A 27,063-nucleotide genomic window follows, 5' to 3' on the forward strand; every position below is an offset into this window, starting at 1 on the left:
ACCTCGAACGGAATGGTTCCATTCCAATTGCATTTCTCGTAGTGTTTGTGTAGCAGTCTCTTTTTTCCAGATCAACGCAATGGACCGTCTGAGAAAGTTTTTTCAAAGAGGTTTTCCTCAAGATGAAGTTATCGACATGTATTACAACGTGAAGGGGTAAGTCAAGCTTGGTCATCTTATTACGCGTAAAACATCGGAGCGCACGCGCTAACTATTGATTTAACGGATCAATATTTGTTTCTGGGCAACCGAGCTCGATATCGATTTGTCGTACTCGATATACCATTCCTGCTCGATAAGCAAACGACGTTTGATAATCGAGCTCGATAACTACAAGTCGAGCTCGATTGCTAATCGAGTACGATTACTAATCGAGCTCGATAACTAATCGAGCTCGATAACTAATCGAGCTCGATTAGTAATCGAGCTCGGTTACAAGTACTAACGAGAAAGACTGGGAAAGGAGTCAAACACTGATTGAGGAGGACGATGGCAGGTAGGGTGTGTTGCAAGAACCTTGGTCATTAGGTGAGTATTTCGTAAGTTTTCGTTAAGTTTCAGAGATAGCATTCAAAGGAAGGTGTAAAAGGAAGTTGGAGCAAATGTATTGGAAACAGAAATTTACCCAAAGCACGAAAACCCCAGGTCAGGTGTAGTCTTTCGGGTATAGAAGGGTAAACTTAAACTTAAACTTCGCTGGAATGGGACTTAATACAGACAAGAACAAACTTTTGGTAATCCTTAGTTTATTGTAAAATGTAAAATTTTTATGGTTAACTACGCAGGGGAATATTGTGTCACTTTTAGATAACTTGTGTCACTTTTAGATGAACGTTCAGTGATATATGTATACTTTTTTAAAAACAAATAAAACAACTTCTGGTTTAGAGCAAGATTTTATAAACCATTTCAACCACTGTGCAACGCAATTCCTTTCCTTCTTACCGACCTAACCAAAAGTAGCAACCTTTTAAAGCAAACTTGTATCTCGAAAACCTCAAGCTGGACGGTAATACTTCTGAGCAAAGGAATATGGGTACTAAACTGTGTTTTTCAAACTCTCATTCCTAATGACAAAACACTCAGCTGAATATTTAGGCTTGCAGCTTGGGAAAAGTACTTAATTGCTTGTAAAAATGAGGATTTTTGTCTGTCACTGGATGTTCCTTTGGCCTTAGCGAGTTGCAAAATGTTGAGTTGTCTCACTATTAAAATGTAGCCTTGGTGACATCTAGCCCATCTACAATGACAACTAACAAGGAATTCTGAGGCATCCAGAATTAGATCTTTACGGCTTATTTCCACGCTGCCAATTTCACCTTAAACTCTGTCAACAGAAAGGACTATACTTAGGAAAGAACTAAGTTAGATTTGGTTTGATTTGAAATAATTTTCTGGCTGCATTAGGGGCCATAATTATTTCACTAGTTGGTAGGGACTATCACAACATCTCGGAAATTGAATAATAGGCATATTTTGTAACATTGTAAAATATTGATGTGCATAGTTAAGCCACGACATTTATATCAGATCCCTTAACAACCTTTCTAGTTTGCTAAGAAAGTTAGAATTTCCCTCTCAATATATTTGAAAAGGCAAACTTTAACATATTCTGACCCCTATATATCAGGGAAAATTATTTTTGACATGAAATTGACTGGGTGGAAATAAGAGAGACAACCTCTTAAGTATTTCAAATTTTTTTTCTTTGTAAGAGATAGTGATGATCCTTTAGTCAAGATCTTAGCAGAACATCCTTACAGCCTTATTGATAACTTTTTAACTCCCAGAAGTGATTGACATGTAACTTCTCCCTATAATAACACTTATACATCATTTAGCAAACAGGTGATGAGAATACTCAAACTTATCAGGTAGAAGTTGTCATCTTGATCAAAACACCAAATTCTTGTAAACTAATCCACAAGGAAATATGCAGCAGCTAGAAAGGAGAATTAACAATCAGATCTTGGGAGTCAAAGGGTTAAGATTCTGGACTCAGTCAACATACTTACTGCCTAAATATAACAGAGGCATTGTGTAATGGATCTTAACTGAACTGAATGAACACAACTTTATAGGGAATAATTTCTTAAAAAACTTAAGGGCTATGATTAATCGTTTTGATTTGTTTGACCCTATGAGTGACTAGCATCACATTCTCCTTACAACATCACCCCTGAATTGCACTTTCTGAATGAATGTAGACATTGTTGTACTGTAGGCTGTGTTGTGTTCATTCAACATTAACCCTCTACACTCTAACATCAGTATGCACACTCTCCATACTGTTCTTACACATTTACACAGGTGCTGACAAGGAGAGTTTGTTTAATAATTAAGAACTTCTCCAGTTGGTGATCATTTCCTAGACTCTCATGACCTTATGTGTGATTGAAGGATGATATTGTCAGGAGAAATTAGATTCTAGTCACTCTTAGGGATTAAAGGGTTAAGTAGGAAATAGTAAGTTAATGGTACAGTGGAACCTTGATTCAACTAACCTCTATACAACGAAGTTCTTGATATGACAAACAATACTTCTGTTTCAGCCCAGCTAAAGTTACAGTAATATAAATGCCACAGAACCGTGATATACAAACCCTAAATATAGCCAATCAATGTCTCCAGCCCCTTGGCACTCTATTAAATCAAGTTTCCACTGTACATGTTATCTATTTCTATATACTACTTGAAATGAAAAGGTGAAGAATAAAGTTGTGTACCTTTACACATAGCCAGTATATCAAACAAAAAAAAAACCCCTTATTATAATAGAATATCATTTAATGGCTTACACTTGTGAACTTATGGTCAAGTGAGGTACATATAAAATGATTTAGTAGTAATTTTGGAATCTGCCTTTGTCTCGGTATGATCAAGTTTACTGGTAGTACTGATCACGAGTGATGGTACACAACTTATTTCTAGTGTTTGGCATCTTCCCTTTTTCTCTTTCCCTTTCGATTCCTGTGAGATCTTTGGTCCTTTCTCTTTTTTTTCTCCATCCTGGCTCCTTCATCTTCTTTCATGGTCATCATCTTTTGTTTCCATGTGAAAAAAGGTGAAAAAATGAGAGATTAGTTGAATGTTGTAATGTGCTCACTGGAATAAAGGCAAAAATGAGGGTTGGTCATGTGTAGATACTAACAAATGATGATTAAAAATAACAAACTAAGGGGCTTGTTGGAAATATTTTGGGATGTACCCTCAAATAAAATTAACAAACAATTTAAATGTTTTTGGTAATTCACTGGAAGAAACAGGTACCTCACTGTGCTTCATCATGGCACAAACATTGCACAAGGAAGTTTGATAAAGAAGAAGAGTTATTATGAGTAAGAGTTATTAAGACTAATTATGAAGTTGGTGGTGTTAACATTGGTCATCATAATCTATTTACTTTTGTGTTTACCTTTCATTGTCTCTGAGAGTTCCTCTTCATCTGAGGGGTAGTTTCCTTTGAATGACACCTGCAATGAAACATAGCAGAGGGTAGTATGCCACTCATGGGATGAGTGGCATATCACCCTCGTGTAGGTGCCGCTGGGAAGTATTATCCAGAGCGTTTAAAGAATCTAATGGCCCATTTATGAACACTTTCATCAAATTGGAATCCTAAGGTTGAGGAGGTGGGAGGGGGGGTCCGAGACGAGTCTACAGAAAAATAATGGCTTTGAGGGGGAACCATCCCCCTAAATCAAATGTTGGAAGGAGGGAGGTCACACTAAATATCTCAGTAATGTAGAGTTTTGTATCCTATTTATGTGAAACTACATGTTCAAAAATCAACAAAAAGTATATACATGACAGTTTCCATCCCAACAATTTTCAAAGTATCTGAGTAACTGTAGAGTTTACATGATTTTACACTATTTAGATAACACTACATGTTCAAAAATAAACAAAAGTATATGCATGACTGTTTCCATCCCAACAATTTTCAAAGTATCTGAGTAACTGTAGAGTTTACATGATTTTACACTATTTAGATAACACTACATGTTCAAAAATAAAACAAAAGTATATGCATGACTGTTCCATCCCAACAATTTTCAAAGTATCTCAGTAATTGTAGAGTTTACATGATTTCATACTATTTTGATATATCTACATGTTCAGAAAACAAACAAAAAGTATAGAAACATGCTTCTGCTCATATAATTATACATCCTCTGCATTTGCATGACTTTTCATCCCAACAATTTTAAAGTATCTTAGCCAAATTGTGGATTTTACATGGATTTTGTACTGTTTTCCCAACAATTTTTAAAGTATCTTAGCAATGGTGGATTTTACATGGATTTTGTACTGTTTAGATAACACTACATGTACTATATGCTTTTGTCAGCTTAATAGTATGTGTTCTGCACTTATATGGCTGTTTCCATCACAACAATTTTCAAAGCTAGGTACTCTTATTAAAAGACATTTGATCGGGTTAGATGTGCGCAATATCCCTCATCTTTAGCATTGTCAAGCTCTTCCTCACTGTTGTGCATCTGTGAGAGTTGCTTTGGTACTTCTCATCTATGCCATACTCTTCAGGATACATGAAGGAGTACTCTTAATCTCTGACTTGTGGAGGTTTGAGGTAGTTCGACCCTCTTGGCATTACTGAAATGGTATCTTCATAAGAGCTGTGCGAGGTATGTCACATCTTGACTTTATTGCTAAGTTCTTGCCTGATATTTGTGGTAGTTCTGCTTTCTTGGCATAACTGAAATGATATCTTCACAAGAGCTGTGCGAGGTATGTCACATCTTGACCAAACAGCAAGCAAAAAACTCTAAACATCGAATCTCTTTCAGGGACAGCAAGGCAAGGAGGGTGCAGTAAACATATTGGAAGATTATTACCCAGGTTTCCGCCTCAATTACTTTGTTCTAGTAACATGTCGATTTCGAACCTTTTCTTTTTCCTTTCGATTTTCGATAGTTTTCTTTATTACTTCTTCTCTTTCTGATGTGGTGTCTTCGCAGATTTCTTGAATATGCTTCAATAACTTTGGCTTCTCTCTCCAAGTGTCTGTATCCTGTGTTGCATGTAACATCCTGAACTCGACATACTTCATCTGCTCTGCAAGAAGTGAGGAAATTGTTATCCTTGCCTCAAAATTGAAAAGCAAGGGATCACGAAGGCACCATGTGTGGTTGATAACCTCCAGCATATCAAGGTGATGCAGTTCAACAAGAAGAAAAGAGCAGAGCAGCCAAAGGAGAACAAAAAAAGAAACCACCACAAAAACACAGGAAAAAGTCTCCCTGATTATGCTGGGAAAGATTGGTTTGAAGAATGTACAAAGGAAACAATTTTGCAAGAGGGGGTAAAGTGCCTCAAGAAACATCGACTTGACTAACATATCTACAACAATAAGAACTACACAGTGGAGGTTTTTGCAAGGTATTGGCTTTTCCAAATGAATCCTGAAGGCCGTGGTTTGCAAACACAACTGAAGGAAAGAGATTTAACATGTAAACAATCCTTGCAAGACAGTGAAAACCCCAACATAGCTGAAGATAAGTAGAGCAAAGTGAAAGCCATACAAATAGTAACAATGACAATGACAATGATTCCATCAACTCTGGAGAGGAAGATAACTCCACAAATGATGTCCTTCTTGCTTTTATCAATAACTAGAGAACAAGTTGAAAGGCCAGCTGCAACACACCCAGGAAGATTAAAAGGACCCATAAGAAATTGAGTCATAAATCATTTGATTCTTAACTTTTTTAATCCTGGAACAGTGAAGAAATCTCACAGCTAACAAACCCAAATTACTTTTCAAATTAATGTCTGAAGAATGATCGAGTTATTACCATCATTATAATGAACAAAAAATAAAAATAATAAAGCACACTGCAGAATACATGAGTGGACTAAGGGGACAAGGAAGGCTGGGGGGTGGGGCAATTCATCAGGAAAAAAGCTTTACATTGTAGGGAATAACCATAGCAAAAAATGACATTTGTCATGAAGTATCCGATTAAGTATTAATATTAACCACAAATAAAAACATCAGGGTAGAGTTAAGGTTAGGGGATACTTCATAACAGTTTTTTGGGATGAGGAGAAGGGTAAGGGGACAACGTATAGAGCTTACTGTCTAGCTGGATTTTGAAAAAAAAAATTAAGAATACATAAGAGAGCCTGGTCAAAGTATACCAGGATATCTAAGGATACCAGGTCGCACTGGACACTTCTCACGAAGAGCTGGTCAACAGTGGCCCGGAGGGATTACAAAGGGGAATGATCTAAGGATACCAGGTCCAACTGGACACTTCTCACGAAGAGCTGGTCAACAGGGGCCCCGGAGGGATTACAAAGGGGAATGATCTAAGGATACCAGGTCCAACTGGACACTTCTCACGAAGAGATGGTCAACAGTGGCCCTGAGGGATTAAGAAGGGGAATGATCTAAGGATACCAGGTCCAACTGGACCTTCTCACGAAGAGCTGGTCAAAACGTGGCCCGGAGGGATTACAAAGGGGAATGATCTAAGGATACCAGGTCCAACTGGACACTTCTCACGAAGAGCTGGTCAACAGTGGCCCGGAGGGATTATGAAGGGGAATGATCTAAGGATACCAGGTCCAACTGGACACTTCTCACGAAGAGCTGGTCAACAGTGGCCCCGGAGGGATTACAAAGGGAATGATCTAAGGATACCAGGTCCAACGGACACTTTCACGAAGAGCTGGTCAACAGTGCCCTGGAGGAATACAAAGGGGAATGATCTAAGGAGACAGGTCGCACTGGACACTTCTCACGAAGAGCTGGTCAACAGTGGCCCGGAGGATTACAAAGGGAATGATCTAAGGATACCAGGTCCAACTGGACACTTCTCACGAAGAGCTGGCCAACAGTGGCCCCGGAGGGATTACAAGGGGAATGCTCTAAGGATACAGGCCAACTGGACACTTCTCACGAAGAGTGGTCAACAGTGGCCCGGGGATTACGAAGGGGAATGATCTAAGGATACCAGGTCCAACTGGACACTTCTCACGAAGAGCTGGTCAACAGTGGCCCGGAGGGATTACAAAGGGAATGATCTAAGGATACAGGTCCAACTGGACACTTCTCACGAAGAGCTGGTCAACAGTGGCCCGGAGGGATTACGAAGGGGAATGATCTAAGGATACCAGGTCCAACTGGACACTTCTCACGAAGAGCTGGGCAACAGTGGCCCCGGAGGGATTACAAAGGGGAATGATCTAAGGATACCAGGTCCAACTGGACACTTCTCACGAAGAGCTGGTCAACAGTGGCCCTGGAGGGAATACAAAGGGGAATGATCTAAGGATACCAGGTCGCACTGGACACTTCTCACGAAGAGCTGGTCAACAGTGGCCCCGGAGGGATTACAAGGGGGAATGATCTAAGGATACCAGGTCCAACTGGACACTTCTCACGAAGAGCTGGTCAACAGTGGCCCCGGAGGGATTACAAAGGGGAATGATCTAAGGATCCACGTTCGCACGGGACCCTTCTCACGATGAGCTGGTCAACAGTGGCCAGCGGAGGGATTACAATGGGGAATGATCTAAGGATACCAGGTCCAACTGGACACTTCTCACGAAGAGCTGGTCAACAGTGGCCCGGAGGGATTACGAAGGGGAATGATGTAAGGATACCAGGTCCAACTGGACACTTCTCACAAAGAGCTGGTCAACAGTGGCCCTGGAGGGATTACAAAGGGGAATTATCTAAGGATACCAGGTCGCACTGGACACTTCTCACGAAGAGCTGGTCAACAGTGGCCCCGGAGGGATTACAAGGGGGGATGATCTAAGGATACCAGGTCCAACTGGACACTTCTCACGAAGAGCTGGTCAACAGTGGCCACGGAGGGATTACAAAGAGGAATGATCTAAGGATACCAGGTCGCACTGGACACTTCTCACGAAGAGCTGGTCAACAGTGGCCCCGGAGGGATTACAAAGGGGAGTGATCTAAGGATACCAGGTCCACTGGACACTTCTCACGAAGAGCTGGTCAACAGTGGCCCGGAGGGATTACGAAGGGGGATGAGTAAGGATACCAGGTCCAACTGGACACTTCTCACGAAGAGCTGGTCAACAGTGGCCCCGGAGGGAGTACAAAGGGAATGATCTAAGGATCCAGGTCCAACTGGACACTTCTCACGAAGAGCGGGCCAACAGTGGCCCGGAGGGATTAAGAAGGGGAATGATCTAAGGATACCAGGTCCAACTGGACACTTCTCACGAAGAGCTGGTCAACAGTGGCCCGGAGGATTACGAAGGGGAATGATCTAAGGATACCAGGTCCAACTGGACACGGCTCACGAAGAGCGGGTCAACAGTGGCCCCAGAGGGATTACGAAGGGGAAGGATCTAGGATACCAGGTCACACTGGACAGGCTTAGGAAGAGCTGGTCAACAGTGGCCATGGAGGTATTAGGAAAGGGGAATATTGTAAGGATACCAGATCAATGTTAAATAAGTACAGTTACAAATAAAAACAGAGGTCATCATTTAACCCTTTAACTCCCAGGAGAGTGATTAACCTCTAACTTCTCCCTATAATATTCCTTCATGATCTAGCTAACAAGTAATGAGAATACCTAAACTTATCAGGTAGATGTTGTTACGTTGATTTAAAAACACCAAATTCTCACAAGTGGTTACAAGGAAATGTGTAGCAACGAGAGGGGAGAATTCGTAATCAGATCTCTGGAGTTAAAGGGTTCAGATCTGAAATAGAGAATTAAACCTCTATTTTTTAATTTATGACTTTTGCACATACCAGTGACTGCTCCAAGTTAGTCATCTCTTCAGTGTTCTGAAAATTGTTCAAAAAAAAAAACAAATTAGACCATAGCAATGAAAGTGTCTGTCACGAAGACACATAAATAACTTATTATGCTACCCCAGCTCACGCTGTTTTTAAGTGTTTAATAATTTTAGAGAATTTACATAAGTAAGAGTTAAATCATCTTTAGAACTAAATGTGTTTTGAATGGGAATGTGTTATATTAAGACATTGAAAAAATTAAAGTGGGTTCTGATTGAAACATACCCTCTCTAAAAGGTCCAGGACTTCGTCCCCTTGTAGATGATCAGAGTGCCTCACCACTTCCCTTCCTCGCTGTAGTGTGAAGTGGAGCGGTACTTCAACAAGCGAACCAATCCAGTCATAGACTTCCTGTTTATTGTTTTCATATAACCAAAAAAAAAAAACATGCATCACTTACTATCACCACCATCATCATGTAGCAAATATTATATTATATTCTTACCTGGAAAAAGGCATTTTTCTCAAAAGCCCTGGAGAACTTTTTTCCATTGTTGATATGGACGCCAATGGTGTTCCACCACCATTAGTTGGTGGTGCTGTCACCCTCCCCCTGCGTTGAGCCCTTGTTTGCTGTAAAGACAAATATTATTATGATGGATATTATTACGACAGATAAGGCACATCACAGTGCGCACAATTATAAAATAAACATATGTGGGATAAGTTATTTAAATAGAAAATCACTGTATACAATTGACATAACTAGATTATGAATTAGTTGAGATAAATAACAAGGGTATATTTCATTCTTAATTTTTCAAACCTTACATGAACCTAAGCTTAAGAGTTGAGAGAAAGCTGGACACAGTGCACCCAATTATAAAACAAGCAGGCTTGCTTAGGTATATTTAAATGGAAAGTCACTGTATACTCTTGACATAACATTAGATTATTAATTTTTGAGATAACTAATAGAGGACATGTCATTCTTAATTTTTCCAAACCTTATATGTATCTAAAAACTTAAGAGTAGAGAGAAAGCAGATGGTAACTTACAGAAGTTTCATCCTGATTGTTTACGGTATTGTTGGAGCTGGTTCCCAGGGAGCTGCTAGCAATGTTAGTGCTATTGCTGGACTGGACTGTAATGCCTGTTATGAAAATTAAAGTGTTCTAATGGGTATATTAGGGAGTAAAATTAAAATAATGTGATTTTGTAAGTGTATCCTTTCAAATTGAATTCTAAATTAGGGGATATTGTGTACCTGGTACTGTAGCTCTTGACTTTGTCTTTGTTTCCGCCAGTCATCCAACTTTTTCCTGTTGAAAGAAGTACCTGTGTCAGTACCTTTCATTCCCATTTTTTAAGTTTTAATAATCATTTTAATTGTGAATACATAAATAGCTGAAAAGTTTCAATCCATACCGTTCATCCCTCATTGCGGAATATAGAGCCTGTGCTCTGCCAATGGACTCTTGAAGGCCCGCACAATCCAAGTTTGATTCTTGTAAGGTACAAGGTACAAAACATGTTGGTGTTAAAAAGACTAATAGATTGAAGCTATTCTTGTTGTAGGTATGATTATTGAAGACTTCGCAGAGATTCTTTCAGAGGAAATTTTGTATTTGTTGCACATGGAAGTTAGAAAAAAAGAAAATGTCTTTGAGACATCCACATTCCTTTTTTTGTTTGTTGTTTGTTTGTTTTTTTTGTGCATCATAAACAATCAATGGATAATCAGACTACTAGTGAAGGAAACAGAAGAGCTGGCAAATTATTCTACCCCAGTCATGACCTTAATGACAAATGATACACTTTAAAAAATGAAAGGTGTCATTCATATAATCACAATATAGATTTCAAATTTCAAATTTTTCATGTTTACCCTCAAAGATTTCCACGCACTGTGGCATGTTTCTGCTATGACATGGGGCCAGAACAAATACGACAATGCCAGGGCTTTGTGAAACGCCATATTTTACTCTCACTGCAATTAAAGGTACAATTACTCTTGTGCTAATAATAACATCTGCAAAATCATCTTGATATATCGACAATAACAACAGTGATAACTATGATAATTATAATTATTACAATAATACTCCAAAAAAATAAACTAATTAAAATTAACACTTGGGTGCATTTGCTTTTGCATTCTGAGCTAAAGACTAGGTTTAGCTACCTTTCTGGGCTTCATGGCTGCTGTCTTTGGCAATCCAGAAGTAAATATGTGGGCTGTTTGCCACAGTGTTGAGCATGCTTGAAAAAGTAAATACAGAGAAGGTTAATAAACATCAAATACACCTGAGTTAAACAAATGTGGAGGCAGAGTAGGCAGAGAAAAATCAATGAGGAAACAAAAGCAAACACATTAGTGTACTAACCTAACCAATCTTCTCTTGCTAGCAAGAGGACAGCTGAAGGGCAAAAGGACAGCCACCATTATACGACCATCCTCTGTTCCTTGCCATGTGAACTAAGATAACAAGAGAAACAGTTCAGTAAGATATGTGCATGAACATGAGTGTACTATTTGAATTGTTTACAGCTATTTTCCCACAGCAGGTAATCAAAGGGAGAAACGGGTTTTGTTTGACAGATTAGTTTGTAGCTCTTGGTTTTTTTTTTTTTTAACATGCAAACTTTCTTTTTTTCTTGCCAATCAAAGGGTAGGGTATGAGCGTGATTGTGATCACATCTCATTCTATGTGGGTTTTTCCTACATACTGATAAACAAGCTAATTACCTCTTCAAAAGAGTGGATCAGAAATGAAATGGCTGTGCTTTGCCCTCTGTCCTCTAAAATATTGATACATTGCAGCACCTCAGTGGTCCTGCTATGAACACCTTCACCTATAAGAAATGGGTAACCATGAGGAAAGTGATTTAGTGATGTATGAATGTATTCAGTAGCATTATACACTACCTGTGCTTTCATTGCTCAGTTTGTCATGCACTATCTGAGGTAAACTCATCACAATCATACCTGTTATCACTCCTGATGTTGAAAAATCATCAGTGACATAGCCATCTAGAAAGACAAAATAATAATTAAAACAGGTATACTAGTTCATTGATAAAGAATAATGTAAATGACAATTTCTAGTCTTATTAAGCTAAATGACTGGGGCATTGTGGTTGCTAGGATATGACCTCCCAAAGTACTGACACAGAGATGCATTGGCTTTGGTAAAAATGGTTCTTGTAATCTTTCTCACAACAGATGCATGGCAAAAAAGGAAGATAGCATGGTACAGGCATTAAGGAAATTGATATCCATTTAGTGAGACATCAAGGTGAGCTTACAGAGTCTAGCCTCTTCTGAGTAAACTATCACTTCTGCAAAAAAGAAAAAGAAAAGATAGGAATTACTTTGATGTAATAGGTGATAATGTCACAAATCATTATTTCCTTTACCTGCAGGATGATACAGATTCATCACTAATTTTCATATGTAGTTGTGCCTTTATAAGTCCATTATTTATGAGTTTCTTGAGTGATGTGACTCAGATTAGTAGGTGTTTTTTTCATTAAATATACATATGGCTAACTGGAACTGGAACAAATAGCTATGGGTTACTAAAAAAGTGCTTCCTTAATCTACAGTTTTGACTTACTTGAACATCCTTTTACTCACCATTAATGTCATCTTCTGAGTCAGATGATACAACAGATGGTCCTGCATTGTGGCCTAACCAAGGAAAAGGTGCAGACATCAAGATCAGGTCCATGTCAGAATTGTGAAAGTTCTTTAAATTAACTTAAGGTTACTTTCCACTTTCAGGGGTGTCGTTCATGAAAACACTTGTTTTTATGCTAGTTTCGTATAAATTCTTGCAAACTTTACATCAGAAGAAAGCTTAATGACAGCAGTTTACAATAAAAATACAATTTAAACGAGTTTTCCTCTTGGGAGTGTTATAAGCCAGCTAGACGAGAAACGATTAAGTGTTCTCTTATTGAATTTATTGAGTATCTTCATCAAGATCAATTGAAACTGTAATTGCACCAACTCACCGCCATGGTTTGAATCTGACTCATCTGACAAGTCTGAGCTCTCATCTGTTGAGTAACATTTGATTTAAATTATAATCGCCTTATATACACCCATATACACATTTAGAACACCAATACAAAAAGTAAATTGAAAAAGTAAGACAAAACTGGGGTCATACCAGATGTTGATCCTCTTGCATTTGCAGTTGCCATTGCTGTCAGATATCTTCGTGTAGAAGCTATGATGTCAAAAGCAATTCAGATTACACATAAAATTCAGAATTAAATTAGAACTTGTCATATTTCTTTGATTTTCATCGAGGCAGGATAAGATATACTCACTGAAAATAACTTCACTTGTCTAGTCAGTAAATTGAATTACAAATGGAAAGACAAAGTCTAAGCTGTTGGTAGTATAAACCAATACCTTTCAACTCAGACTTGTAATTAGCAATATTTTCAAATTTTTGTGAAAGATCTGAAAAGCTTAATTTCAAACAGTGACAAAATTTTTTTTTTCAGTTACCTCCATCAACTGGCAAAGGCATCAGATCCAGTGAAGTGGATGTGGAGGGTTGAGCAACTGGCAGTGTAGATATAAGGCTGCTTGAAGATGGGGACAGCAAAGTGGCCCGTGATGATGTAGATGTTAAGGTGTCAGTGGATAGAGATGTGGGTGGTAAAGTGACTGTGGATGATAGAGATGTTGAAGTGGTTGTAGATGTTGATGGTAAATTGACTGTGAATGATAAAGATGTCGGTGGTAAAATGACTGTGGATAATGAAGATGTTGAAGTGGCTGTAGATGTTGCTGGTACAGGTGCTATGGACGACGAAGATGTTGAAGTAGCTGTTGATAATGAAAGTGCTGAAGAGGTTCCAGATGTTAGTGGCAAACTGACTGTGGACAATGAAGTGGATGTTGAAGTGGATGTAGATGATGAAGTGGAAGATGACAAAGCTGTGGTGAAAGAACAGTTTATGCATGTACATGTTGTGATCAAATGTCGTCATAAATTTGATACATTAGACTGGAAATGGGCCTATAGAAGATTCTCACAAGTGTTTGTGGATACATTGTATATGACATATAAACCTTCAACCTTTCAATTGTTTAATGTCAAGGTATGCATTTTGATTTAGCCAGCCTCTGTTACTCGGTTAATATTTGGAAAAATGCAATAGTCATGCACATCACTATTTCTAGGGTGATGAGATAACAAATGACCAATTTCTTCTAAAAGTTCTACTTAGTATCTGGAGGTTTATTATTTTCCTATTAATTTGTGCTAGAAGTTGCAAGGCTGCAGGGAAAGTCACCTTACTAAGATAAGTAAGTAAAGTATCAAGTAAAAAGATAAGTTTCATAGAAAACTGGTTATAAATTAGACTATGCTTATTCAAGACATGCTCCATTTGAAGAGAACAGTTTAAATAGTATGCACTTGTAAGGTTTAGTTGATGTAAGTAACACTTTAAATGTAAACAGACCTTGACTTGGTAGAAATATAAAGATCTTTTTCCTTCTACTTCCACCAAAGTGGTCCATGAGCTGCACACCACTTTGAAGGCCAGTTGCCACTGTCCTCATTGCATGCCCTCTTGCATATGATGTAATTATTTCCAAGCTAGTGTAATAAAGTAATGACAGAAAGGTGATTGTAGTTACCCACACTAACCTTTTTCTGTTAAATTGAATTTAACTGTGAATTTATTTCTGTAAGGTGCATGCAAATATACATTAATTTTGAATGCACATTTGCTTTTAGTGGCATTTGCTCTAGATTGACATAGATTGTAGCAACGACAGAAATATTGCATAGTATGTCATGAAAAAAAGTATTGTAGGTTTAAATAATTCAATGTGTACTGGAACAAGGAAGGTTATTATCTTAGATGTCTAGACAGCTGTTGTTAATATAATTGGCCAACATTTCATTAAATTTTTTGTTGTTGTTGATTTTTTTTTGTTTTTTGTTTACTTCATCTGGATCGACCAACGATATTCGATGTTTCTTTAGATAATCAAAATTCACCTTGAAAGCGAGACTAAGAGGACAGCAACAAAGGAAATCAAGAAATATCCCTTTCCAGTTTCTCTAAACCTCGCTTTCATGGAGAATTTTGATCTATCGAAAAAAAGCTTAATCGGGTTAGCGTGAATCATGAATTTGAGCATGACCTTCACACGAACAGAAAACGACAAAAAGTAAATCCTACACAATTCCACACCTCTTTTGTAAACTTTGCATTAAACTGATGGAACGTTAGGAAAATTTGTAACTAATTCCACACAATAATACAAATGACTGGATGAAGACAACAAAAAGACGGATATGTGCGCTGTTAGCCACTTGTCATTTATGTCCGATGCTTATCCTGTCTACTGGCGACAGCTTCTCAATGTTGCACGACATCTAAAGGAAGATTTTAGCAACCTTAGTTTTCTCTCATCCACGTTTACATCCAATCTTGCCCCTTTTCGGCATTTCGCTGCTTTTATTACGGTACTTTTCACTCTTTTCTCTGAAACCATTTTCTACCCTACGATACAGATTATGAAGGCAGCAGCACTTACCTGCTAAGGTCTTTTCCTGTAAGGGGAGGAAATGCTCTCACCAGTAAGTCTCCGATTTGGGAAGAGCTGTCGTTCTTTGTAAACGATATATCAGAAATCCGCTTGGCGGTAGCGAGCCTGCCCAGCTCAGTCTTGTTTGGCACGCTTCTGTGCCGTTTATCCAAAAAGACAACAGTTCTTTGGAAAGCGCGCTTGCTATGGTTCATCTCGTGGAGTTAAACACTTAATCTAAAATGCTTAACTCCTTGCTGCACTAATATTCCCAAGGATGACGCGAAACCACGCCGAAAATGAAACTGACCGACGTGTATACGTATTAATAAAAGGCTTTTGTTTCGTGGCACACCCATGTCACCTAGGCCTGTCGCTACGGGACATTTATATTGATAGTTAAACAATATTAGGATCGTTTGCCGCAAATGCGCTAAGCGCACCCTTTTATTCGTTTAATTGTTCTTTAATTCCATGAAACGGGCAAGTTACCCTTTTCCAGGAAATGATGTCCACATACAAATACACACACACACTCGCACATGCAGAATGGAAACTTGATTGTTTGAACAGGGAACTTGACCCTGGGTAACTGTCATTTCGCGGATCGATTGTTGCCAGATCAGTATCAATTGTTATTGATGAATACGTGTCAAATTGTCCAGGAAATACACATTTCCCATTGAGGTTCACAAGGTTATAAACATCGTTTACTTATCAGTTAGTCTTGGTTCTTTCACTAAAAGCAAACTTTGCTTGGATTAGATCACTTCGCTGCTTTATTCATTGCCAGATTCGCTATGTCTAATGAGCATTTTGAGTTTACTTCTCCTCCCGGAGCGCTATTCAACTGTTCTGTATGGTAAGTCTTTTTTGTTTTGTGATGATTTTTATCTTTCAGCAACTGATCGTTTTCGCTGTTACCCATCGAGAGAGAGATCTTCAGTGGAGTAGTTAAGAAATTTAAATGTCATAGGAGATAGGTTAAGGAAGAACTTTTTTAATTTTTAGGTCTCTTTGTTTTCCCAAACTTAAGATATTCGTCGAAATGTTTTGCGCAAATTTACAGAGCCTAGTATCGAGTCGCAATTGTCGTGGGTGTATCTTTGGTTCACCAACATTGCCGCTGAAAAATAGTGCAAAAAATCTGGAATTTACTTGGCTATCTAGCCCACTGATTATCTAAACTGAAACAACAAACATGTACGAAAGCACTCAAAAGGCTCAAAAGTCGACAGATAAGTCTATATTTTTCGACAACGCAGAGCTGTATGCCAAGCATCCACCATAACTCTGAACTTCAAATTGCGCTGGTTTCCAAACCCAGCTTGAAGATGCCAGGTTAAAATCTGCAATAAAGCAAGGCTTAACCTGACATTTAAGGAGAACGACCGACAGCATTCAGAGCATTCATAAGGCAGAAGTTCTTTTTAACTGTGGAACTATATTCGCATTTCCTGGGAAAAGAGATCATAAGCGAAATTGTAATTTTCTTTTGGCAAAAGGACGAGATGTTTAAATATTAACGCTAGGAAAATCATTAACGCACACTTGCTTACTTCTGTGATCGAGCTGTACTAAATAGTTTATACTTCAGCAGTTGTCTTTCTGAGAGGAGAGAAATGTTGCTCATCCCTCAGGAATTTGACCAATTAGACGAAATAGTAATTTGTCAAATAACAGATTTACGTTCTGCGTTTGTTTTGACTCTGAGTTATGAATCATTGTTCCATGGTTAAATTCCACTTTCCTTCGACAACTTTTACAATTGTAGCTGTTTGAACTGAATTCCTTGCTAGCAGGGGCCTCTTCGAAGGAATTACTTGACTTATCAATACTAGTTTTGTAAGGAAATGTACTAAACTCTCTTGATTATCTTTTACTTTGAAGCCTATCGACAATGGTTAAGCCTGTCACTCTGGCATGTGGGCATTCGGGCTGTCGACACTGCCTCGCGACACTCATAGGCATTGAGACTTTCCCCAAATGCCCACTCTGTAAAGCACCGATCGGAACAGATGTTACTCTCCACGTCAATGTCGCACTCGACGATATCATTGGAGACTTTAATATCAAGTGTAATAAGAGCGGCTGTCTATGGAAAGGAAAATTTCACGAGCACGAGCAGCACTTGAAAACGTGTGGCAAATTTCAAACGGCGTGTGCCAATGATGGCTGTGGAGAGATGGTGGCAAGGGAGAGGATGGCAGCACACACTGCGCAATGTGCAAAGCACAAACTCCCTTGCCAGCAATGCGGTAGAAAAATTACCAGGGAATCTTTCGAGGAGCATACTGCTTCCCTTTGCTCAAATAAGAGGGTACTGTGTCCACTAAGCTGCGGAACAAGCCTTCCACGGTAAGATATTGTCGGTTTAACTAAGAAATCAACAGTCAAATGGTTATTTAAGGCCAACAAAATATCCAAAAGTTTCACTAGCCAGCTCATCCCTGGTCCTTATTTTGATTATTTTGCAGGCTCCACTTAACACTGCACTTAAGGGAGTGCTCAGAAAGAGCGGTCCGCTGTGCGGTGACTGGCTGCACTGCCATAATAAAGCAGAAGAACATGCCACAGCACTCGACAAATGCAGCCGCCACCCACAGTGTTCTGCAGGAAGGGGAGGTCCAGCGTCTGCGGGGCCTAATGCATTTCAAGGTGAGACGCTAGAATTATAAAAATAATGAGAAAAGATATCACATGAACATGAACTGAACATTCGGTTTCATTTCAGAGAGCCAAACCGAGATGGATTTTGGAAGAAAGAGGAGTGTTCTCCTTCCGCTGGAGGGGAGAGAAATGGAATAACGTGAAGGGGTCACACCTATTCAGCACTGAGTACAGGTGCCCGAATGGGAACAGCTGGAGGGCGCATATACGATTTGCAGGACTTTCCTTGGAACTGGTGTCCGCAGTGACGGCAGTGGTAGTAGGAACGAGGTTAGGGACTCATCTTTGTAATTAAGGATAGATTCTCGCTCTGGAAAGCAGTACAGAGGATAAATGATCGCTGCTGATAAGCCAAAGTACTTGCATTTAGCTGGCGTATTTTACAACGACTATCAATATCGTAATTTTTCCATACAAGAGTTAGGAAATCTAAAACCATGTCTCCGAACCTAAAAACTGTTAAAAAGAAAATCAACTTTATCATGATTCACCACAAATCATTAATGACTTTACGCTTTATGTCTACAGAATAGTATTGATGCCTGATTCCTGCGAGGAGAAGGTTTTCCCTTTCCCGGCGAAGGAGATAAAGGAGGGGGAAGTAGCAGCAAATATCCTGCGCTGTGAACTGGATCACATGGACCCAGAAGATATTATGATTGTCAAGTTTGTCTTGACATATTATCTTTTAAAAGAAGACAAGTAATTTTCCATTTATTAGCTAGGAGAGGTATCGAGGTCGCAAATGATAACGCAAAAAATGGAAATCGTTTATGCACTAGAACAAAAGGCAATATGATAAGCACAGAACAAACTAACCATGAAATTTAAGAAGTATTTTTGAATGGAAAACATTTTCAGTACTTTCTCATTGAGATCTTCCGCTTTTTTTGCTGTATGTAATACCTCTCTTAGCACTTATCTGGAACATTACTTAACTAGAAAAGATCTCTTCACGCAGTTGTTAAGATAGAAGCGTGCCGGTGATGTCAAAGCGTTGTTGTATTTTAGGGTTAGTAACGAGTGAGGAATTGAAAAAATAAAGAGTCTGGAAGCTAACTAACTTTTGAGTTTTCAGTCAACCTCCAGTTTAGTTTAGTTATTTACATTTGAAAAATACCTCTAGGAAACAGAAGTACACTTACAGGAAAAATGTTTAAGATGAAAACGTTATGGAAGGAAAGATAGCTACGAGGACAAATATTGAAAGCGATACAAAAAATGTTTAGGTTTTTTAAGTCAAATATGTTTTTTTAAGAATTATGGGAAACACACTCGTCAATTTCCCCCTCTTCAGTATGAGTAAGCTCGATTTGTTCGTTTGCTGCGCTGTGTTTCACGTGATAATAAATGATTTGACAAATGCATTTTTCCCCGTTATCTGAACACCCTTGTCCCACTGTCGCAGACGGTCTAACCGGTTTGGTTACAGATCAAAGGCATCCCACACCAAATAAAAGCCGACACGCAGCCTCGCACCAACCCAGTCTGACACGAATTTGAATTTGTTAAAAAAAAAAAAAACATAAAAAAACAAAGTAAAACGAATAAAAACCCTGCCCTGCATAACATGAATTAAAAATAGTTTTTTCCTTAACGAAGACTAGTGGGCAGCACAAAGAAAGACGTATTGTTGTAGTTTCTCCTTTATTCCAACACGTGTCGCCTCTAGCATTGGAGAGAATATAACTACACATTCGTTAACCTCAGTTTACTTTCCTATGTAAGTGAATCATAACTGAAAAATCCTGTAAACGGAGGTTATAAAAAAAAACCGCCTCAATCTATTGCGCGTTATTGTATTTTGGGGGCTATACGATAAGTGCTTATTGCGGTGAATCAATAAACAAAGACTTTGTTTCTTCATAACTCTTTTTTAATAAGGAAGGAAGGTTGGTGAGATCAACCCATTTATCCTTATTCATACAGATGTTACATGAAATGCCTTAATTTACTGAGCGTTGTTGTATTTTTGCAGCCGTGCGGTTAGCGCCAATTGTTGTTACTCAATAAACAAAGACTTTGTTTCCTCACATCTTGTTGTTAATTAAGAAAAAAATGATCGGTGAGTTCAACAGATTTGATCGGGTAAATTTTCTACCATTGGAAATACAAAAAGCTAGCCTAGCACACGCAGATAATATTTACACCAGATACAAATATATCTTCTATCCTACATGGGAGTATATAACAACCCAATGTTTTTATGAATAAACCTAAATTGTTAGTAATCGTCGTTATAAATGTAATTACAAACTGTTCTGTTTCTGGTAATATCAACTAAGTTGAAATTATAAATTGGCCACCGTAAAGAGTTCAAAAGCTGACGTTTCGAGCGTTAGCCCTTCATTAGTCTGATGAAGAGCTAAGGCTCGAAACGTCAGCTTTTGAACTTTTTAGGTGGCCAATTTACAATTTCAACTTAGTTGATATTATCAAATCACCTTGTTACCCCCACTGACGCAGCACCAGAGTTTCTTTAGAAACTTACCCCCTTTGTTTCTGGTCTGTTATGACGACGGCAAACATACTTCTCCATTATAACAAAGGATGAAAAAAAAATCACACTTACCTTACAAAAGGCACTGATGAGGAAGTCGCAAGTTTAAACAATAGGCTGTTTTACCTTGCGCTTAGCAATGATTTAATTGCTTTTGTTAACGATGAGGTCACCCTAAGGGGTTTTATTCATTTGTTCTAAACAACCGTGTGAAAAAAAGATACTTCGCATAAGTGTGATGTAGTCAATTACAAAATAAGAAACTCACAAAATCATCGAAATTTAGACCCGTTTCTCGCTATTGCTAGCTGACTAGACTCCAACAAGGAGAAGAAAATAATAAGTCCTTACGTCAGTATGCAGCTTTAGAGCAAGGCCTCACGATAAAGTTTTAAACGGTAGTGGTCAAAAACGTTAATAGTAAATATATTTTGGTAACCACCGTAAGGGAAAAAAACCTAACCGTTAGCCGTAAAGTGGCCACAATTTTATCCTTTAAACTTACCAGCCATCACCCCATTGGAACCCTCCACTATTTGGTACATCTTTTTATTACTGTTGTTCATTTATTATTTCTTTTTGCAAGTTCAACCTCAATCAACGCCGGTAGGCCGGTTGCCGAACACTGTTGCAACGGCACGAAGTTAACGCGTCATCGTTTAAACTCCATAAAAATCCAACCCACACTTAAAATGGGACTAATTCGGTAATCACCTTGGCCTATTGAAGAGATTAAAATGAAGGCGTTATCCAAAGATGGCAAGCTTTAAATTGTGAACGAAGGTATCGTTTTTTTACCGCACGAGATAGTAAAGTAATTATTTTGTGCAATTCCTCTCCGCTTAAAGAACTGAGTATATGCCCAAAATTCGCATTTCCATTTCAATTATAATGAATTATTTTTAGTTTGTGCGCACAAATATTGCAACTTCTCCTTTTTAGTGGGCACGGTCAATTTTAAATAAACGTCATCTTTTTTTTTTTTTTTTAACGCGCGGGGCTGACAACAATGTATTTCGTATTTAATTGAAGAACAACAACGGGGAAAAGGCGCTTTTCGGAGATAACCTATAAGGGAACTTGCTATCGATTACTAGCTTTAGTCCCTCTTTCATCGGGCGTGTGCATTGGCACAAACGTCCTTTAATCTATCTCCTTTTCAACTTATATAGTAACAACTTTTACATGCGTCTGCATGCCGCTACATAAAACTGTCATATAAGTTGCAAGTGTTCATAGCACAATTTGGATTTTTACTTGACTGCTACGTGATAAATACACCGACTTAAGAAAAAAAAACCTCAAAACAACACTAAAAGTACCGTGGGTTACAATAATAATTATCGACGTACTTAAGGTGTTTTAGAACGCACTTTTCCCATTCGATGTAGGAGACCTCTTTGATGTTAATTCAAAACTTCTAGAAGCAAGAGCATCCACCATAAAAGTCGCATCTATACGCGTCTATATATTCAGTGGAGAAGAATGCTTAAACCGGCCATTTTAATTTGTTCAAAAACGATAAAGGGTCTTTCCTTAACAATACTGTACAGGCGCTGCTGAGGATGCATAAAAAGAAGAAGTGTGAGATCAAACAGTTTTTTCGAGGAGTTCCCCAGAGTGCCACTTGGTAAACTCCTGCAGAAGGTTTATTTCTTCTCTGCTGAGGACTCCCAGCGACGAATTTCCAGGTACCTGGATTTAAATACAAGCTTGATAAGAAAAATTAGTAGGCGCTTACAGGATGGCTGCCCAAGAAACCTTCAGGACAGGCCAATCACGCCCTTTGGACTGGTGTAAGATGCGACGAGAGTAAATTCAACAACTAATCAAAGCTAAAAATCACTATTTTTTCAAGTATATACTAACACGGGAAATAGCGTCGTAGATCGCCTGCACTCGGCCTGCACTCAAACTTTGAACATCCTTTGCTAATCGCCTCCGAGCAACTTGTCCACTATTGGCACACAAAAATTATGGCAACCATTTATAGCAGGAATAAATGAGTTTAAAAAAATCACCTTTTTGTGCCATATTATATTACTGATATAGTATATACTAGGCAAATGTTCACCTCCAATCATTTCAATATTTTTGAGATATAAATATTTTCATAACCTTACTGTTCCTTAATTTTCTGGAACATGTGGTTCGCAAGCCGAAGTAGGTGGGAATGTGACAACAAAAAGCACTCAGGGCGCTTTAATATCAAAATTATTTCATACAGGTGAATGATAATTACACATAGCTGGGATAAAGCCTAAAGCAAAATATTAATGGGACAAAAATCATCCATCTGAAATATATATATTTTTTCATTATTTCAGAACAACTGGGGAAGACGTGCACAAAGGTACACATGGGTTTTTGGGATTGTTACGACGCAACATTTACCTGCAAAAAGCTACTTCGATGAAGTGGAAAGACGAGATATGGCCACCCTCCATCCCATCATTTCAAGGTGTGTTCTCCCTGGAACCGAAGTGCACTCGGATGACTTGGCCTCCTACCGGCAGACGGACCAAAGAATTAACAACATAAGTGCACATCAAATGATTGTCCACCGACTCAACTTCGTTGACCCAGTCACTATGGGGTTGACACCCAAGAAATCGAATCCTGCTGGAACAGTTTAAAATTGGGCCAGAAAACACGCCGGAGGATAAGGAGGGAAGACTTGCAGTCCTACCTCGACGAGCAAATGTGGCGTCGGTGGAGAGCGGGAACCGCTAAGCAATCCATGCAGAACTTTTTGGCCGTTGTAGCCAATCCATATCTAGTTGATAATCCGGTTTTGTAAATACGCTACGGTTTTTACTTTCAGTTTTGGGAGAGACAGGTAAATAAACAATTAAGCTCTGTCCATGACTATGTTGAATAGGTTTTACATAGGTTAGGTCTACTGACCACACTGGTCCAGAAAGATTTTCTAACGAAACGACGTATTTTTAAAATATGCGATTTCAACTTGAATTTTAACTCATTATGAAAACCGACCTTTTCGAATTCCCCGATGTTGATTTTTCTTGTAACACTTTTTTTGACGGGATGATAAGGGCTTTACTATACACATCATCTAGCTGCATTTCTTTTTTTTTGCCGTAGATGACAATTATGATAATGCAAAAAAAAAAAAAAGAAAAAAGAAAAAAACCAGTTTATTCATTTTCATAGATAGAGGCAAAGCTCTTTTTGGATTGTGAGAGAAAAATAACGTTTTTCAAAGCACCTGCGAAAGTGTGGTCGGGGCTTTGATCTTGGAAGTATTTAACGCACAACAATCACAGTGTTCAAAAATAAAACTTGATTGAAAAGTTCAAAATATTGGTGATTCAGTCGTAATCCTTTCTTAGGGAGAAAAATAGTAACATTTTAAAACTAGAGTGCGATACGAATGTTGTTGTGTTGATAGATGACGCTGTTATTAGTCAGAAAAAAGGTGCGACGATATTCAGTTTTTTTTTACCGCTTCATATGCGTGTCTTTTCCTTTCTTTAATTACCCTCTAAAAAGTTACAGTAAAAGTTCAAAGTAATATCTAAATGCAAGTTGTCGTAGAGAAAGCCGGAACGCACACGAGCGAAAAAAAGGGTGTCCTGATCTTAGGGAAGAGAATCGCTTAAACAAAAACGGCAGCGTGGGAAAATTTATTTTCAATATTCTCCCCACTTACTTCATATCCTCTCTATGAATCCTGTCTCTGAATCTCCTAAATTCTAACTTTCTTAGCAAACTAGAAAGGTTGTTAAGGGATCTGATATAAATGTCGTGGCTTAACTATGCAAATCAAATATTTTACAATGTTACAAAATATGCATATTATTCAATTTCCGAGAAGTTGTGATAGTCCCTACCAACTGGTGAAATAATTATGGCCCCTAAAGCAGCCAGAAAATTATTTCAAATCAAACCAAATCTAACTTAGTTCTTTCCTAAGTATAGTCTTTCTGTTGACAGAGTTTAAGGTGAAATTGGCAGGGTGGAAATAAGAGAGATGGCCTCTTAAGCCGTAAAGATCTAATTCTGGATGCCTCAGAATTCCTTGTTAGTTGTCAGTGTAGATGGGCTAGATGTCACCAAGGCTACATTTTAATAGTGAGACAACTCAACATTTTGCAACTCGCTAAGGCCAAAGGAACATTCAGTGACAGACAAAAATCCTCATGTTTACAAGCAATTAAGTACTTTTCCCAAGCTGCAAGCCTAAATATTCAGCTGAGTGTTTTGTCATTAGGAATGAGAGTTTGAAAAACACAGTTTAGTACCCATATTACTTTGCTAAGAAGTATTACCTCCAGCTCGAGGTTTTCGAGATACAAGTTTGCTTTAAAAGGTTGCTACTTTTGGTTAGTTCGGTAAGAAGGAAAGGAATTGCGTTGCACAGTGGTTGAATGGTTTATAAAATCTTGCTCTAAACCAGAAGTTGTTTTATTTGTTTTTAAAAAAGTATACATATATCACTGAACGTTCATCTAAAAGTGACACAAGTTTATCTAAAAGTGACACAAGTATTCCCCTGCGTAGTTAACCATAAAAATTTTACAAGAGAATCGCTTAAACAAAAACGGCAGCGTGGGAAAATTTATTTTCAATATTCTCCCCACTTACTTCATATCCTCTCTATGAATCCTGTCTCTGAATCTCCTAAAAAACTTATGAAGCATTTCGCCGTCGGTATCGAGGTTTTTTTGCACACTCCATCGCACTCCATAAGGTTGGACTCTCCACCAGTCTTTCTCGTCAGTACTGTAACCGAGCTCGATAAACGAATTTTGTCGAGCTCGATAACTAATCGAGCTCGATTAGTAATCGAGCTCGATTAGTAATCGTACTCGATTAGCGATCGAGCTCGACTTGTAGTTATCGAGCTCGATTATCAAACGTCGTTTGCTTATCGAGCAGGAATGGTAATCGAGTACGACAAATCGATATCGAGCTCGGTTGCCCAGAAACAAATATTGATCCGATTTAACTTGAAAATTTTTATTCTGTGATCATCTGGCGAAACATCACAAGAGTTTGTATGGAAATACTTACGACCGTTCTTAGGAATAAAAAATACAGTCAAATTCTGAATACGAAATACCTCACCTCACTTCCACAGTGCGTCGCTTAGTATCTGACGGCTTCATGTTGAAAAGAACCTGTTTTGGCGAGTTATCCATTTCTAGGTTTACTACGTACATAAGAAAGGCTCTTAGATAACTGATGATGTGCTCCCTTTATTTTGCAAACAGTGAAGAGTGTTGGTCTACAAAACTGATGAAAGGAAATGCAAACTTGCTAAAGCAGCCTATCTTGGTCCAAACGATGATGAAAATGCAAATAGTAATGATAACCGAAAGAAGGATGGCACATTCAGGTGGCCAAAACAGAGAGACACTGACATAGTCAGCCATAGATATATCTTTACACATGCAAGAGTGCAGAAAGTTGGTAATTGTTTTGTTGTTAGTTACCTTGAGAGTATTGATCACAAGTGTAAAACATCAAGAAATTTACATGAATGCTGTTACATAAATAGACATTATAATAACTGTCCATAACATTTTACACATGATATTAGATGAAGGAAATGATATTTGAAGTTTAGACAAAAATACATCAAGCCAGTGAGTATATTTTTAATAATTTTGTCCAAATATTTTTCACATCAAATTTATTATATATCTTCAGAAATATAGGAGCAGAATCTGTCTCCACAAGGAAAATCAGTGATATCAAAATAGAGCTAAAAATCATTAACATCTTAATTTTATGCAGAAAATTTCATACCAACTTTTTTATTTAAGAAAGTGTAAACTGAATTATCACAATTTTCGAATCCTAAAGTAATATTTATGTACAGCTGGTGAAACAAAATAAACTATCAGAGAATCCAATATAATGGTCATGTCTTTCATGCGTGTGTGCTTGTACAGTAGGACCAAGAAGTTTCACAGATAGGTTAGTTCTTCAGTGTATAATTTAAGTGATAGTGTATGTATTACAGTTATGGTATACTGCAAGCTATACACTGTAGTACCATCTTTGGTACAAGAAAAGTTAAGAATTTTTAATTCCAAATTCAGAGGGTTTTCAAAGAATTTTCATGGTGCTTGCATATTCCTAACAACCCCATGAAAACTAACTGGCAATTAACTTTCATGTGCCATGAAAAAACCATGTAGAGGCCATGAAAATTCAAGGAAAATTTTCATGGTCAATGAATTTTTAACATATTCACAGGATATTCATGGGTCATGATTTGCTGCAACCCATTAAAAACTAGTGAACTTTGACACCATGAAATTTTGGGCTTGAAATTCATGGGTTTCTCAGTACCTTTGAAAAGGCCATGAAATGCCATTTTCATGGGTATTTCATGGCTTCTAGGTCACTTTACTTAATATTTCATGGGTCGTGAATATGGAAATTTTCACAGGTTTTTCATGGGATTTTTCAGGTCTTTTTCATGGCACTGAGACCATGAAAATGTCATTGATTTAACCATGAAAATCCTGTGAAAAATCTGTGAATTTACAATGAATTATTTCACAAGATTTTCATGGGTTTTGAGTTCATAGTGC

The 27,063-nt window shown here is 38.2% G+C and overlaps 1 long non-coding RNA gene across 3 annotated transcripts; it reads left to right on the forward strand.

Moving 5' to 3' along the window:
- Positions 1-505: 505 nt before the first annotated feature.
- Positions 506-14,561, forward strand: LOC136283208 (uncharacterized). Of its 3 annotated transcripts, none has more exons than XR_010718632.1 (5): positions 506-528; positions 11,166-11,324; positions 11,983-12,055; positions 12,421-12,484; positions 13,278-14,561. It is a non-coding gene; the product is annotated as an uncharacterized lncRNA (long non-coding RNA). The 3 variants fall into 3 exon arrangements; XR_010718631.1 differs by lacking the exon at positions 506-528 and adding an exon at positions 10,012-10,758; XR_010718630.1 differs by lacking the exon at positions 506-528 and having other exon boundaries at positions 10,019-11,324.
- Positions 14,562-27,063: the final 12,502 nt, after the last annotated feature.

Source organism: Pocillopora verrucosa, chromosome 8 (assembly GCF_036669915.1).
Source record: "Pocillopora verrucosa isolate sample1 chromosome 8, ASM3666991v2, whole genome shotgun sequence".
NCBI lineage: Eukaryota > Metazoa > Cnidaria > Anthozoa > Scleractinia > Pocilloporidae > Pocillopora > Pocillopora verrucosa.